The following is a 14,717-nucleotide window of genomic DNA, read 5'->3' on the forward strand; positions in this document are numbered from 1 at the left end:
AAATGCCTGGCTAATCTAATCTCTCATTAGAGCCCCAGCTCTAATGAAACCCTAGAGGTGTGACATTCTCACTATGAGGTAATATGGAGTGATGCCGAGGTAAGTACAAGGGCAAAGTATGGGGTCGTAGCATCTGAAGGAAGAAGCTAGTATATCAGTTGAGTTTGAAGATTTAGGGACTGGAGGGTGGGAGTAGGGTGGATCCTTGCACCCACACCGGCAGAGTTGAGTCCCTGAACCAGAAAAGGAGTGGAATTTGTGACTGAAGAGCAAGGGAGAAGGGGAATCTGGGGCCTCATTCAGGTAGCTTCCTTGGAGACTGAGAACAGCCAGCAGCGCCACTGCTTCTACCTCTCCTTCTGCAACAGACACCCAGTGGCCACCAAGGCATGATACCCAGGGCACTGGGACCCTTGGGAACCAAGAAAACCTTTCAGGCCAGCGTGAGCTGGAGAAAATCCGCAGGTCTTCTACCCAGCCCTCCGCCAGGCACTAGGCAGCTTCGGGCGCAGCTGTGGCAATACCCACCTCTTGTACTCCCTCTCCCATCTCCGCTTCCCGGACCTTCTTATACACCATGACCTAATGAACTTTCAATTCTGAGCGAAACCCTGCGGGGAATTCTGGGAAATATAGCTCCGGATGAAGAAGATGCACTCCCAGAGGGTTCTGGGAACAGTAGTTTTCGGGCTCTGGATAGCCTGCCCAACTTCTGCGAGTCACTGCCTTTTGGAGCCTGCTGCTTAATCTCGCTGGCTGTAGGCAGTGAGGTCATCCGCTGAGGCTTGGATTGGTGCAGCCTGAAGGCAAGCCAGTGGGCATGCGCGGCTCTTGCTCCTCCCTCTGCCTCTTAACGGAGGCGGTATGTGACTTTCCTACAGGATAGGATTTAGTCCTTCCAAAGCTCACAGTCTGGAAAGAGCTAACAGGCAAACTGACGAAACCGTGTAAGTCAAAGAGCACGCGTCTTAATGGCTGCGTTGGGGGGAAGCATGTGGGTGGGGAAGGTTTCCTTGAAGGATTGAGGTTCTACCTGAAACCTGAAGGCCCGATAGGCAAGAACTCGGCAAGGCATGTGGCCATATTAACACAAGTTCGTGTGGCCTACGCACGGTGAGGCCAAACAAATTGAAACGTCGTAGTGTGGAGCAGAGAAAGGTTTATTGCAAGGCCAGGCAAGGAGGAGAGGTGGCTCAGGCCCTGAAAAGCCTCCCTGAAGGGTTTCGGCAAAGCATTTTAAAGGCCAGGAGAGGGGTGGGTGGTCGCAGGGCACGTGATCGGCTTGTGCACAGTTCTCTGATTGGCTGATGGTGAGGCAGCAGGGTGGTGTCTCAGGGGTTAACATTATCAGTCCTTAGGCTCCAGGAGGCCTGGGGATCTGTGCTCTTGGTCATCCAGTAGTTTTTTTGTTTTTTGTTTTTTGTGTTTTTTTTTGCGGCACGCGGGCCCCTCACTGTTGTGGCCTCTCCTGTTGCAGAGCACAGGCTCCAGACGCGCAGCCTCAGTGGCCATGGCTCACGGGCTCAGCCGCTCCGCGGCACGGGGGATCCTCCCGGACCGGGGCTCGAACCCGCGTCCCCTGCATCGGCAGGCAGACTCTCAACCACTGCGCCACCAGGGAAGCCCTCATCCAGTAGTTCTTCCATTCGGTGGCGGTGGTGGGGTTTCACATCTGCAAAACCACTCAGGAAATGTGCATCCAATACTATTATCTAGGCCTTTCAGAGAGGAGCCACAGCAGAGGATACAGGGGAAGGCCTGTCCCAGGAAAGCCCCATAGGGTCCTGCTCCGTTACAGCCAGGGCCAAGGTCCCTGGTGGAGGAATCGCCCACAGGGCCAAAGAACAGAGCGGAAGTGATCAACAGAACGTCACCATTTTGTAGGGAGAGAGATGAAGGTAAGGGGAGGGGGGCGGGGGAGAAGGACCGCCTAAAGCGGAATTGAGCAACGTGACTGTTATCCCCAGGGCCGCGTGGAGACATTAGAGCTATAGTCAGAGACCTTACCTGGTCTGAATCGGATATTAGAAAAACGGGGCACCACTGTGAAGCCAGTTGGAGGGGTTGAAGTTGGAGTCAGGAATTCGTGGGAAGACATGGTAATGGTCTGGGCTAGAGTAGGAGCAATGGAGATAGATAGATGATATTTTGGCAATGAGATATATGTAGGAGATGGGCTAGAAAAAGAATGGTTATTGATGTATGGGGGATGATGGATTCCTTTGGGCCGTCATGGGGTATCAAGGTGCCAGTTTCATGATAGGGAAATTCACACACGTGTACCCGAACATTCTTATACAAAGATGTTCTTATTTATAAGTAATCTCATTGTAAACGTAAACTTAAAGAGGAGATTCCTAGCCATTTGTACAACACGTGCATTTGGACTCGCAATTTTCCCGATAAACAGACATAACATTTACACAAAGGCACATGTTGTGTTAAACAGGGAGGACACAAAAAATCAAACTTATGTCCCTTTCTGGGATCTAAGCTCCTCACTGCTCCCCTTACACACAGCAGGGTCTGTTCCTTTTCACCATGTGCTGGTTTTTTTTTTTTTTTTTTTTTTAGAAACTTGGCTTTATCCTCATGTGCTTCTCTCTCTCTCTCTTTTTTTTTAAATTTATTTGGCTGCATAGGGTCTCAGTTGTGGCACTCAGGATTTTTGTTGCAGCCTGTGGGATCTTTTGCTGCAGGGCATGGCCTTCTCTCTGGTTGTGGTGCAGGCTCCAGAGCACGCAGGCTCAGTAGCTGCAGCGCACAGGCTTAGTTGCCCTGAGGCATGTGGGATCTTAGTTCCCCAATCAGGAATTGAACCCACGTTCCCTGCATTGGAAGGTGGCTTCTTAACCACTGGACCACCTGGGAAGTCCCTCACCATGTGCTCTTGAGCAAGTCATTTAACCTCTCTTGGTTTAGCTTCCAAAAGGCAACTGCTTAGGGAGTGACTTTGTAAGGAGGATGTGACATTTTAAACATGACTCTTACATACTAAAGGATTTCTAGTGTATCTGTTCATGGATGATGGCACCTGGAGATAAGAGATGCCTCCTTGGAAGAGAGGAACCCAGTATGACAGTTTAAGGAGAAGTGGAAAGAAGGATTGAGATAACACATCTTTCAAGATTTGGATATGCAAGTATGGTGGTGAGGTGGGGATGTGGGAGAGCAGGATTTATTTGTGTTGATTTCACCAGATGGAGGTTATGGTGAAGAAGTTAACAAATATAGCTTCCATCTAACCACAGAACTGTCAGCATACATGTTTGGGGTGGAGGTGGGGGACAAACTGGGAAATGACAGGGAAACCAAAAAGTTGTTTTCTTCTCATGCTCTCCCAGAGGCAGGCTGGGGCCACAGACAGTGCCAGGCTGAGCCAGGGCAGGTAAGGGCCTTCCCTGTTAGGCAGATTCTTGTTGGCCAGGCTGAGGAGAGGCCCCACAGGGCTTGTAACACAGGTCCTTGGCAGGAGGAAGATAGAAGGGACCTAATTTACCCACAGGGACAGAGAAGTGAAAACTAGGCTAATGGTTTTATTCCCATCAGAAGTAGAGAAGAGTACAGAGGAGACCTCAAGTTGAGCAGAGAGTGGGGAACTTCCATTTCAGAAGAAGCCCTAAGTCTCCATCTCCCTCTGGACTGGTTCCCAGATGTGAGGTAACTGAAGGGGGCCTACAGCAGGGCAAATCTTAGCCTATTGGCTTGGAGGAGATGGTGGTAGAGGGATGGTTTTTCTCTGGGGATTGTACGAGGTTTTGTTGTCGTTGTTTTTTTTTTACATCTTTATTGGAGTATAATTGCTTTACAATGGTGTGTTAGTTTCTGCTTTACAACAAAGTGAATCAGTTATACACATACATATGTTCCCATATCCCCTCCCTGTTGCATCACCCTCCCTCCCACCCTCCCTATCCCACCCCTCTAGGTGGTCACACACCACCGAGCTGATCTCCCTGTGCTATGCGGCTGCTTCCCACTAGCTAGCTATTTTACCTTTGGTAGTGTACATATGTCCATGTCACTCTCTCAATTTGTCACAGCTTACACTTCCCCCTCCCCACATCCTTAAATTCATGCTCTAGTAGGTCTGTGTTTTGTTCCTGTCCTACCCCTAGTCTCTTCATGACATTTTTTTTCTTAGATTCCATATATATGTGTTAGCATACGGTATTTGTTTTTCTCCTTCTGACTTACTTCACTCTGTATGACAGACTCCAGGTCCATCCACCTCACTACAAATAACTCAGTTTCATTTCTTTTTATGGCTGAGTAATGCCACATGTATATGTGCCACATCTTCTTGATCCATTCATCTGTCGATGGACACTTAGGTTGCTTGCATGTCCTGGCTATTGTAAATAGAGCTGCAATGAACATTTTGGTACATGACTCTTTTTGAATTATGGTTTTCTCAGGGTATATGCCCAGTAGTGGGATTGCTGGCTCATGTGGTAGTTCTATTTGTAGTTTTTTAAGGAACCTCCATACTGTTCTCCATAGTGGCTGTATCAATTTACATTCCCACCAGCAGTGCAAGAGGGTTCCCTTTTCTCCACACCCTCTCCAGCATTTATTGTTTCTAGATTTTTTGATGATGGCCATTCTGACCGGTGTGAGATGATATCACATTGTAGTTTTGATTTGCATTTCTCTAATGATTAATTATGTTGATCATTCTTTCATGTGTTTGTTTGCAATCTGTATATCTTCTTTGGAGAAATGTCTATTTAGGTCTTCTGCCCATTTTTGGATTGGGTTGTTTGTTTTTTTGTTATTGAGCTGCATGAGTTGCTTATAAATTTTGGAGATTAATCCTTTGTCAGTTGCTTCATTTGCAAATATTTTCTCCCATTCGGAGGGTTGTCTTTTGGTTTTGTTTCATTAGGTCCCATTTGTTTATTTTTGTTTTTATTTCCATTTCTCTAGGAGGTGGGTCAAAAAAGATCTTGCTGTGATTTATGTCATAGAGTGTTCTGCCTATGTTTTCCTCTAAGAGTTTGATAGTGTCTGGCCTTACATTTAGGTCTTTAACCCATTTTGAGTTTATTTTTGTGTATGGTGTTAGGGACTGTTCTAATTTCATGCTTTTACATGTGCCTGTCCAGTTTTCCCAGCACCACTTATTGAAGAGGCTGTCTTTTCTCCACTGTATATCCTTGCCTCCTTTATCAAAGATAAGGTGACCATATGTGTGTGGGTTTATCTCTGGGCTTTCTATCCTGTTCCATTGATCTATATTTCTCTTTTTGTGCCAGTACCGTACTGTCTTGAATACTGTAGCTTTGTAGTAGAGTCTGAAGTCAGGGAGCCTGATTCCTCCAGCTCCATTTTTTGTTCTCAGGATTGCTTTGGCTATTCGGAGTCTTTTCTGTTCCCATACAAATTGTGAAATTTTTTGTTCTAGTTCTGTAAAAGATGCCAGTGGTAGTTTGATAGGGATTGCATTGAATCTGTAGACTGTTTGGGTAGTAGAGTCATTTTCACAATGTTGATTCTTCCAACCCAAGAACATGGTATATATCTCCATCTATTTGTATCATCTTTAATTTCTTTCATCAGTGTCTTATAATTTTCTGCATACAGGTCTTTTGTCTCCTTAGGTATGTTTATTCCTAGATACTTTATTCTTTTTGTTGCAATGGTAAATGGTAGTGTTTTCTTAATTTCACTCTCAGATTTTTCATCATTAGTGTATAAGAATGCCAGAGATTTCTGTGCATTAATTTTGTATCCTGCTACTTTACCAAATTCATTGATTAGCTCTAGCAGTTTTCTGGTAGCATCTTTAGGAGTCTCTATGTATAGTATCATGTCATCTGCAAACAGTGACAGCTTTACTTCTTTTCCGATTTGGATTCCTTTTATTTCTTTATTTTCTCTGATTGCTGTGGCTAGAACTTTCAAAACTAGGTTGAATAAGAGTGGTGAGAGTGGGCAACCTTGTTTTGTTCCTGATCTTAGTGGAAATTGTTTCAGTTTTTCACCATTGAGGACAATGTTGGCTGTGGGTTTGTCATATATGGCCTTTATTATGTTGAGGAAAGTTCCCTCTATGCCTACTTTCTGCAGGGGTTTTATTATAAATTGGTGTTGAATTTTGTCAAAAGTTTTCTCTGCATCTATTGAGATGATCATATGGTTTTTCTCCTTCAGTTTGTTGATATGGTGTATTACGTTGATTGATTTGCATATATTGAAGAATCCTTGCCTTCCTGGCATAAACCCCACTTGATCATGGTGTATGATCCTTTTAATGTGCTCTTGGATTCTGTTTGCTAGTATTTTGTTGAGGATTTTTGCATCTATGTTCATCAGTGATATTGGCCTATAGTTTTCTTTCTTTGTGACGTCTTTGTCTGGTTTTGGTATCAGGGTGATGGTGGCCTCATCGAATGAGTGTGGGAGTGTTCCTCCCTCTGCTATCTTTTGGAAGAGTTTCAGAAGGATAGGTGTTAGCTCTTCTCTAAATGTTTGATAGAATTCACCTGTGAAGCCATCTGGTCCTGGGCTTTTGTGTGTTGGAAGATTTTTAATCACAGTTTCATATCAGTGCTTGTGATTGGTCTGTTCATATTTTCTATGTCTTCCTGGTCCAGTCTCAGCAGGTTGTGCATTTCTAAGAATTTGTCCATTTCTTCCAGGTTGTCCATTTTATTGGCATAGAATTGCTTGTAAAATCTCTCATAATCTTTTGTATGTCCTCAGTGTCTGTTGTTACTTCTCCTTTTTCATTTATAATTCTATTGATTTGAGTCTTCTCCCTTTTTTTCTTGATGAGTCTGACTAATGGTTTATCAATTTTGTTTATCTTCTTAAAGAGCCAGCTTTTAGTTTTATTGATCTTTGCTATCATTTCCTTCATTTCTTTTTCATTTATTTCTGATCTGATCTTTATGATTTCTTTCCTTCTGCTAAATTTGGGGTTTTTTTGTTCTTTCTCTAATTGCTTTAGGTGTAAGTTTAGGGGTTGTTTATTCTAGATGTTTCCTGTTTCTTAACGTAGGATTGTATTGCCATAAACTTCCCTCTTAGAACTGCTTTTGCTGGATCCCATAGGTTTTAGTTCATTGTGTCTCCATTGTCATTTGTTCGTAGGTATTTTTTGATTTCCTCTTTGATTTCTTCAGTGATCACTTCGGTATTAAGTAGTGTATTGTTTAGTCTCCATGTGTTTGTATTTTTTACAGATCTTTCCCTGTAATTGAGATATAGTCTCATAGTGTTGTGGTCGGAAAAGATACTTGATACGATTTCAATTTTCTTAAATTTACCAAGGCTAGATTTGTGACCCAAGATATGATCTATCCTGGAGAATGTTCCATGACCACTTGAGAAAAATGTGTATTCTGTTGTTTTGGGATGGAATGTCCTATAAATACCAATTAAGTACATCTTGTTTAATGTATCATTTAAAACTTGTGTTTCCTTATTTATTTTCATTTTGGATGATCTGTCCATTGGTGAAAGTGGAGTGTTAAAGTCCCCTACTATGATTGTGTTACTGTCAATTTCCCCTTTTATGGCTGTTAGTATTTGCCTTATGTATTGAGGTGCTCCTATGTTGGGTGCATAAATATTTACAATTGTTATATCTTCTTCATGGATCGATCCCTTGATCATTATGTACTGTCCATCTTTGTCTCTTGTAATAGTCTTTATTTTAAAGTCTATTTTGTCTGATATGAGAATTGCTACTCCAGCTTTCTTCTGATTTCCATTTGCATGGAATATCTTTTTCCATCCCCTCACTTTCAGTCTGTAAGTGTCCCTAGGTCTGAAGTGGGTCTCTTGTAGACAGCATATATATGGGTCTTGTTTTTGTATCCATTCAGCCAATCTTTGTTTTTTGGTGGGAGCATTTAATCCATTTACATTTAAGGTAATTATTGATATGTATGTTCCTATTACCATTTACTTAATTGTTTCAAGTTTGTTCTTGTAGGTCTTTTCCTTCTCTTGTGTTTCTTGCCTAGAGAAGTTGCTGTAGCATTTGTTGTAAAGCTGGTTTGGTGGTGCTGAACTCTCTCAGCTTTTGCTTGTCTGTAAAGGTTCTAATTTCTCCATCAAATCTGAATGAGATCCCTGCTGGGTAGAAAAATCTTGGTTGTAGGTTTTTCTCCTTCATCACTTAAAATATGTCTTGTCACTCCCTTCTGGATTGCAGAGTTTCTGCTGAAAGATCAGCTGTTAACCTTATGGGGATTCCCTTGTGTGTTATTTATCCCTTGCTGCTTTTAATATGTTTTCTTTGTATTTAATTTTTGATAGTTTGCTTAATATGTGTCTTGGCGTGTTTCTCCTTGGATTTATCCTGTATGGGACTCTCTGTGCTTCCTGGACTTGATTGATTATTTCCTTTCCTATATTAGGGAAGTTTTCAACTATAATCTCTTCAAATATTTTCTCAGTCTCTTTCTTTTTCTCTTCTTCTTCTGGGACCCCTATAATTCGAATGTTGGTGCATTTAATGTTGTCCCAGAGGTCTCTGAGACTGTCCTCAGTTCTTTTCATTCTTTTTTCTTTCTTCTGCTCTGCAGTAGTTATTTCCACTATTTTATCTTCCAGGTCACTTATCTAATCTTCTGCCTCAGTTATTCTGCTATTGATCCCATCTAGAGTATTTTGAATTTCATTTATTGTGTTGTTCATCATTGCTTGCTTTCTGTTTAGTTCTTCTAGGTCCTTGTTAAATGTTTCTTGCATTTTCTCTATTCTATTTCCAAGATTTTGGATCATCTTTACTATCATTATTCTGAATTCTTTTTAGGTAGACTGCTTATTTCCTCTTCATTTGTTAGGTCTGGTGGGTTCTTACCTTGCTCCTTCATCTGCTATGTGTTTTTCTGTCTTTTCATTTTGCTTATCTTACTGTGTTTGGGGTCTTCTTTTTGCAGGCTGCAGGTTTGTAGTTCCTGTTGTTTTTGGTGGCTGTCCCCAGTGGCTAAGGTTGGTTCAGTGGGTTGAGCAGGTTTCCTGGTTGGGGGGACTAGTGCCTGTGTTCTGGTGGATGAGGCTGGATCTTGTCTTTCTGGTGGGCAGGCCCACGTCTGGTGGTGTGTTTTGGGGTGTCTGTAGCCTTATTATGATTTTAGGCAGCCTCTCTGCTAATGGATTGGGCTGTGGTCCTGTCTTGCTAGTTTTTGGGCATAGGGTGTCGAGCACTGTAGTTTGCTGGTCGTTGTGTGGAGCTGGGTCTTGGTGTTGAGAAGGAGATCTCTGGGAGATTTTTGCCGTTTGATACTATGTGGAGCTGGGAGGTCTCTTGTGGACCAGTGTCCTGAAGTTGGTTTTTCCACCTCAGAGACACAGCCCTGATGCCTGGCTGGAACACCTAGAGCTTTTAATCCACACGGCTCAGAATAAAAGGGAGAAAAAATAGAAAGGAAAGAAAGGAAGGAAGGAAGGGAGAAAGGAAGAAAGGAAGGAAGAAAGAAAGAAGATAAAATAAAGTAGGATAAAATAAAGTTATTAAAATAAAAAATAATTATTAAGAAGAAAAATTTTAAAAAGTAAAAAGAGAAAAAAAAACGGTTTGGTCAGAACCCTAGGACAAATGGTGAAAGCAAAGCTATACAGACAAAATCTCACACAGCAGCACACACATACACACTCACAAAAAGAGAAAAAGGGGAAAAAGATAATATATCTTGTTCCCAAAGTCCACCTCCTTAACTTGGGATGATTCGCTGTCTATTCAGGTATTCCACAGATGCAGGGCACTTCAAGTTCATGGTGGAGCTTTAATCCGCTGCTCCTGAGGCTGCAGGGAGAGATTTCCTTTCTCTTCTTTGTCCGCACAGCTCCTGGGGTTCAGCTTTGGACTTGGCCCCACCTCTGCGCGTAGGTCGCCCGAGGGCGTCTGCCCTTCGCTCAGACAGGACGGGGTTAAAGGAGCAGCTGATTGGGGGGCTCTGGCTCACTCAGACCGCGGGGAGGGAGGGGCGCAGATGCGGGGCGAGCCTGCGGCGGCAGAGGCCAGCGTGACGTTGCACCAACCCGAGGTGCGCCGTGCATTGTCCCAGGGATGTTGTCACTGGATCCCGGGGCCCTGGCAGCGGCGGGCTGCACAGGCTCCCGAGAGGGGAGGTGTGGAGAGTGACCTGTGCTCGCACACAGGTTTCTTGGTGGCTGCAGCAGCCTTAGCGTCTCGTAACCGTCTCTGGTGTCCGCACTGATAGCTGCGGCTCATGCCCGTGGAGCTCCTTTAGGCGGCGCACTTAATCCCCTCTCCTCGCGCACCAGGAAACAAAGAGGCAAGAAAAGTCTCTTGCCTCTTCGGCAGCTCCAGACTTTCCCGGACTCCCTCCCGGCCAGCCGTGGCGCACTAACCCCTTCAGGCTGTGTTCACGCCGCCAACCCCAGTCCTCTCCCTGGGATCCGACCAAAGCCCGAGAGCCTCAGCTCCCAGCTGTATGAGGTTTTGAAGTTCCTGAGGGATTTCCACACCTGGAGAAATCTTACCAAGTAGAGGCGGCCTTTGTTACTGTTTCTCAGACCTATCCAGGGCTCCAAGCTGCTTCCTTACAAGTATTGGCGGTGTCAGGGAAAGGACAGACAGAGGCTGCAGTGGGCAATGGCGAGAGAGGGGGGTTTCATTCAGCAGAACCTCCCATATAGCTAACACTTGGGAGTCCCTTATGGCCCCAGGACGTTTATTCTTCTAAACTGTTCTTCTTCCCAATGACTGATCAATAGGGCAGCCCAGTCTATTTTCCTGTGACAAGCAGATGGGAATTGAATCAGTGTGACAGTACAGTGACTTCCACACATAAACTAGATCGTCAGTTACTTAACACCTCCAGTGTCTAGTAGAAGGCCCTGTCACATAGGAGGTGACCAATAAATATTTTTCAAATTACTAAAGGAAAAATTGAATACAAACAGTATTCAGTGCTGTCTTAGCTAATGCAATAAAATAGAGAGGCCTGATGGGGAAATTAAGATATGTTCTCACCTGGAGAGAAGAGACCTCTCTAATTTTGACAAATCCTAGAAGAATCATACTTTAACCATCCATTATGCCTCTGACTTAATATTTTTTGAATAGGCTAAGTGTAGCCCTTCTTTCTTTTTTTTTTTTTTTTTTTTTGCTGTATGCGGGCCTCTCACTGCTGTGGCCTCTCCCGTTGCGGAGCACAGGCTCCGGACGCGCAGGCGCAGCGGCCGTGGCTCACGGGCTTAGTTGCTCCACGGCACGTGGGATCCTCCCGGACCGGGGCACGCACCCGCGTCCCCGGCATCGGCAGGCGGACTCTCAACCACTGCGCCACCAGGGAAGCCCGATAAGAGAGAATTAGGTACATTTGTGTTATAGTTTGGAGATAGATCTAATAGGAGGGATAAAATGTGTGGTGTGAGAGCAAGAGAAGATTCAAGGATGACTACGTTTTTTTACATGCTTTTTACCGAAATGGGGGAAACCAGAAGAATAAGCACGTTGAGGAAGGGGAGAGGTGGAATTCATAGTCCTGTTTCAGGGAATTCCCTGGCGGACTAGTGGTTAGGACTCTGTGCTCTCACTGCTGAAGGCCTGGGTTCAATCCCTGCTCGGGGGGAACTAAGATCCCACAAGCCGCCTGCTGTGCTGAAAAAAAAAGTAGAGTCCTGTTTGTGAGTCCAGCTTTGTAAATTTAAGATGTCTGTTACATATGAGTCTGGAGCTCATAGAAGAAGCTGGGGCTAGAGATACACATTGGGGAGTGATCAGCATACAGATAGAATTTAAAGTCATGTGTAGGTGGCAGTGGTTCTTAACTGAGAATAATTTTGTGCCCCAGGGATAACTTTGAAGCCAGCATGAGGGAAAAAGCAAAGTTAAACGGCTTGAAAATTTACCCCATGTATGATTCAGCCTGAGAACAGCCTTTACTCCCACTTGAAATTTTTACCTTATTTTTATAAACTGTTAATTTCACAAGTACTTTCTCAAATACCTGTAGTTTAAGAAAAACAATTATGTGTCTCTAGCTAAGTTTAGTCTGCAGTGTGATGCCACTTATTAATTCCTTTTCGGGGGGCATTTTTTAAAAACTTAATTTTCGTGTGCTTTTCATCTCTTTGTGTATATTTTCAATTATTAGATTGAATTGTACAATCTGGGGAAACCATTACGCTAGTCTGGGAATCAGGAAATGAGGATTTAGATTATAGGCCTTTGGGGATAATTAATCCTCAGTGATGATGAAGAAAAATGTGTAATTTTGTTCTGTTTGTTTTGGGACTTCCAACCACCTCAAGGATAGAAATCTAAAACAGTAATATGCGTAATGCTTCCCTTCCTCTTTGAATGGGGATATTCGTAAATAGGTAGCTAATTATATATTATGTAATCCTACTAGGATAACAGCATCCTATACAGTAAGACTTATAGTCTGATGTGGACTTTTATTTTTTTGTTTGCATGGTGTTTAACGTGCGGGGGAGGGGGTGGGAAGAAGGGTGAGGTGGCAAGGGAGCTAGTAGCAAAAGAAAAGATTATTTTTAGGCCAGGACATCTTCTTTTTTGGGGTGGGGTAGGGTGGGTAGGGTAGGGAACAGCAAGGGTTTTATCATGCAGATTGCCTCTTCTTCCTCTGGGGGATTGAGAGGGCCCAAGTAACAGATTACTGGTGCTTGACCAGAAGATTCCAGATGGGTGGATTAAGATGATATTTCTGGGAGAGGCTGAAACTGCAATTAGATCAGGTATTAAAACTAGGTTTGGTATCATGGGCTTCTAGCACGAGTGACACCATTTTTGGACTACGTTTTTCTTTTTAACGGACCAGAGTGGTGCTTTCCTGAAGCTGAGACAAAGATGCTGGGCACGAGGCAAAGGAGGGGACAGATCCCAGGCAGGCCTAATTCTTGGGCAACTCTGGTCTTCAGCCACGTAGGAGCACAAAGTGAGCCAAGGCCGTAAAGGAGGAGGAAACAATTATCTCCTGGGAAAGGCCTCTGTTATCTGGAACACCACAGATTTCTCAGAGTGGGAGTTGGGAATCAGAGTGTCTTCTGGTTCTTGATGAACCATTTCGGTCTGTTTCAAGGACTTGCACCTGGGAAAACGACTGGCTTCTGGAAACAGTGTTACTCTGGTATTTAGGAACAACTTGCTGCTGAGCACCAGGAAATCAGCCACAATCAACTATCTCCCTTGTTTGGTGCTGGAAGACTCATTAGATAGTAACTCTATTACAACAATAAGAGTAATAATAATAAGAGCATTTATTGAATGCTTACTTCAAGGCAGGCACTAGATATTCATTACATTATTTAATTAATAATTTACTCGGCACTCGTTTTACATTACTTCCTCTACCCCATCAGCTGTTGTTCTACCCATGAATCTGCCCCCAAATCTGTAGCAGTCTTGATTAAGTGTAAGAAAATTCCGTTGTAAATAACTAAGTCACAAAAGATTTTATTTTCTATCATTCCCTCTGCCTTGTCTTATTTTTAAAAATGGTTCAGAAATATTATTGTACCAGTGTTAATTTCCTGATTTTGATCATTGTACTGTGAGTATGTATGTTAAAGTTAACGGGGTAAGAGATATGAGGGAACTTTTTGTACTAATTTTGCAACCTTTCTATAAGTCTAAAATGAATTAAGGCAGAAATTGAAAAACTATAATTTCTTTACCACATTTAGTTTGTATCTTTTATTATTTTCTTACAGCAAAAAAGCAATACATCTTAAATACAGAGACTATTTTACATTCATGTAAGCAAAAAGAAGAAAATGTAAATCCCCTTATCAACCAGCTAGAGGTATCTGCTATAAATATCTAGATGTTAATTCATTGAGATGTGTGTGTATATGGATGTATAGCATGTATTAATTTCAATTACTGACTGTTTGCAAGGACAAAACTTGATAATTTTTTGTTGAACTTAATTTGTCTTAAACCTTCAGTTTGCCTAAAGAGAGGTAACTTAATTTAGTCACTTCCAGGTAGTTAAGTCATCTTAAGACTTAAAGTCAATTAAATTCAGGTTTCAAATTCAGTCTCCTTTCTCTAACCCTCTGGGGGGCTTAGCTTTGGACTTCATTCATCTTCTGTGGCCACCCACTGCTATTGTAACTCATCCCACCTCATCTTTAGGCACCAGCCTTCTGCTTCTGCTTGCTAGAACCGTGATCCTGGAGACCCACCAGAGACTCCGGTAGGATTTGCAGGACGGCCTTTGGGCCCCTTAACAGAACCACCACATTAGCCTTTATTCCTTTTCTGCCCTGGCACACTTCTGATCTCTGAGGCTTTCTCTAAGATCTGCAGAATCTTCTCTTTCTGACTTACTTCACTCTGTATGACACACTCTAGGTCCATCCACCTCACTACAAATAACTCAATTTTGTTCTTTTTATGGCTAATATTCCATTGTATATATGTGCACATCTTCTTTATCCATTCATCTGTCGATGGGCACTTAGGTTGCTTCCATGTCCTGGCTATTGCAAATAGAGCTGCAATGAACACTGTGGTACATGACTCTTTTTGAATTATGGTTTTCTTAGAGTACATGCCCAGTAGTGGTATTGCTGGGTTGTATGGTAGTTCTATTTGTAACAAATACTGTATGCTAACACATATATATGGAATCTAAGAAAAAAAAAAGGTCATGAAGAACCTAGGGGTAAGACGGGAATAAAGACACAGACATACTAGAGCATGGACTTGAGGACACGGGGAGGGGGAAGGATAAGCTGGGACAAAGTGAGAGAGTGGCGTG

General features: G+C 43.2%; 1 protein-coding gene across 1 annotated transcript in view; it reads left to right on the forward strand.

The window, feature by feature from the left end:
- The window catches only part of LOC131757030 (ceruloplasmin), a 124,444-nt gene extending 111,550 nt beyond the window's left edge, over nucleotides 1-12,894 (forward strand). The window contains exon 21 of the transcript XR_010840607.1: nucleotides 12,771-12,894. The gene's annotated coding sequence lies outside the window, so the exon portion shown is untranslated. The remainder of the gene's footprint in view (nucleotides 1-12,770) is intronic.
- The last annotated feature ends 1,823 nt before the right edge of the window (nucleotides 12,895-14,717 follow it).

This window comes from Kogia breviceps, chromosome 5 (genome assembly GCF_026419965.1).
Source record: "Kogia breviceps isolate mKogBre1 chromosome 5, mKogBre1 haplotype 1, whole genome shotgun sequence".
NCBI classification, from domain to species: domain Eukaryota; kingdom Metazoa; phylum Chordata; class Mammalia; order Artiodactyla; family Physeteridae; genus Kogia; species Kogia breviceps.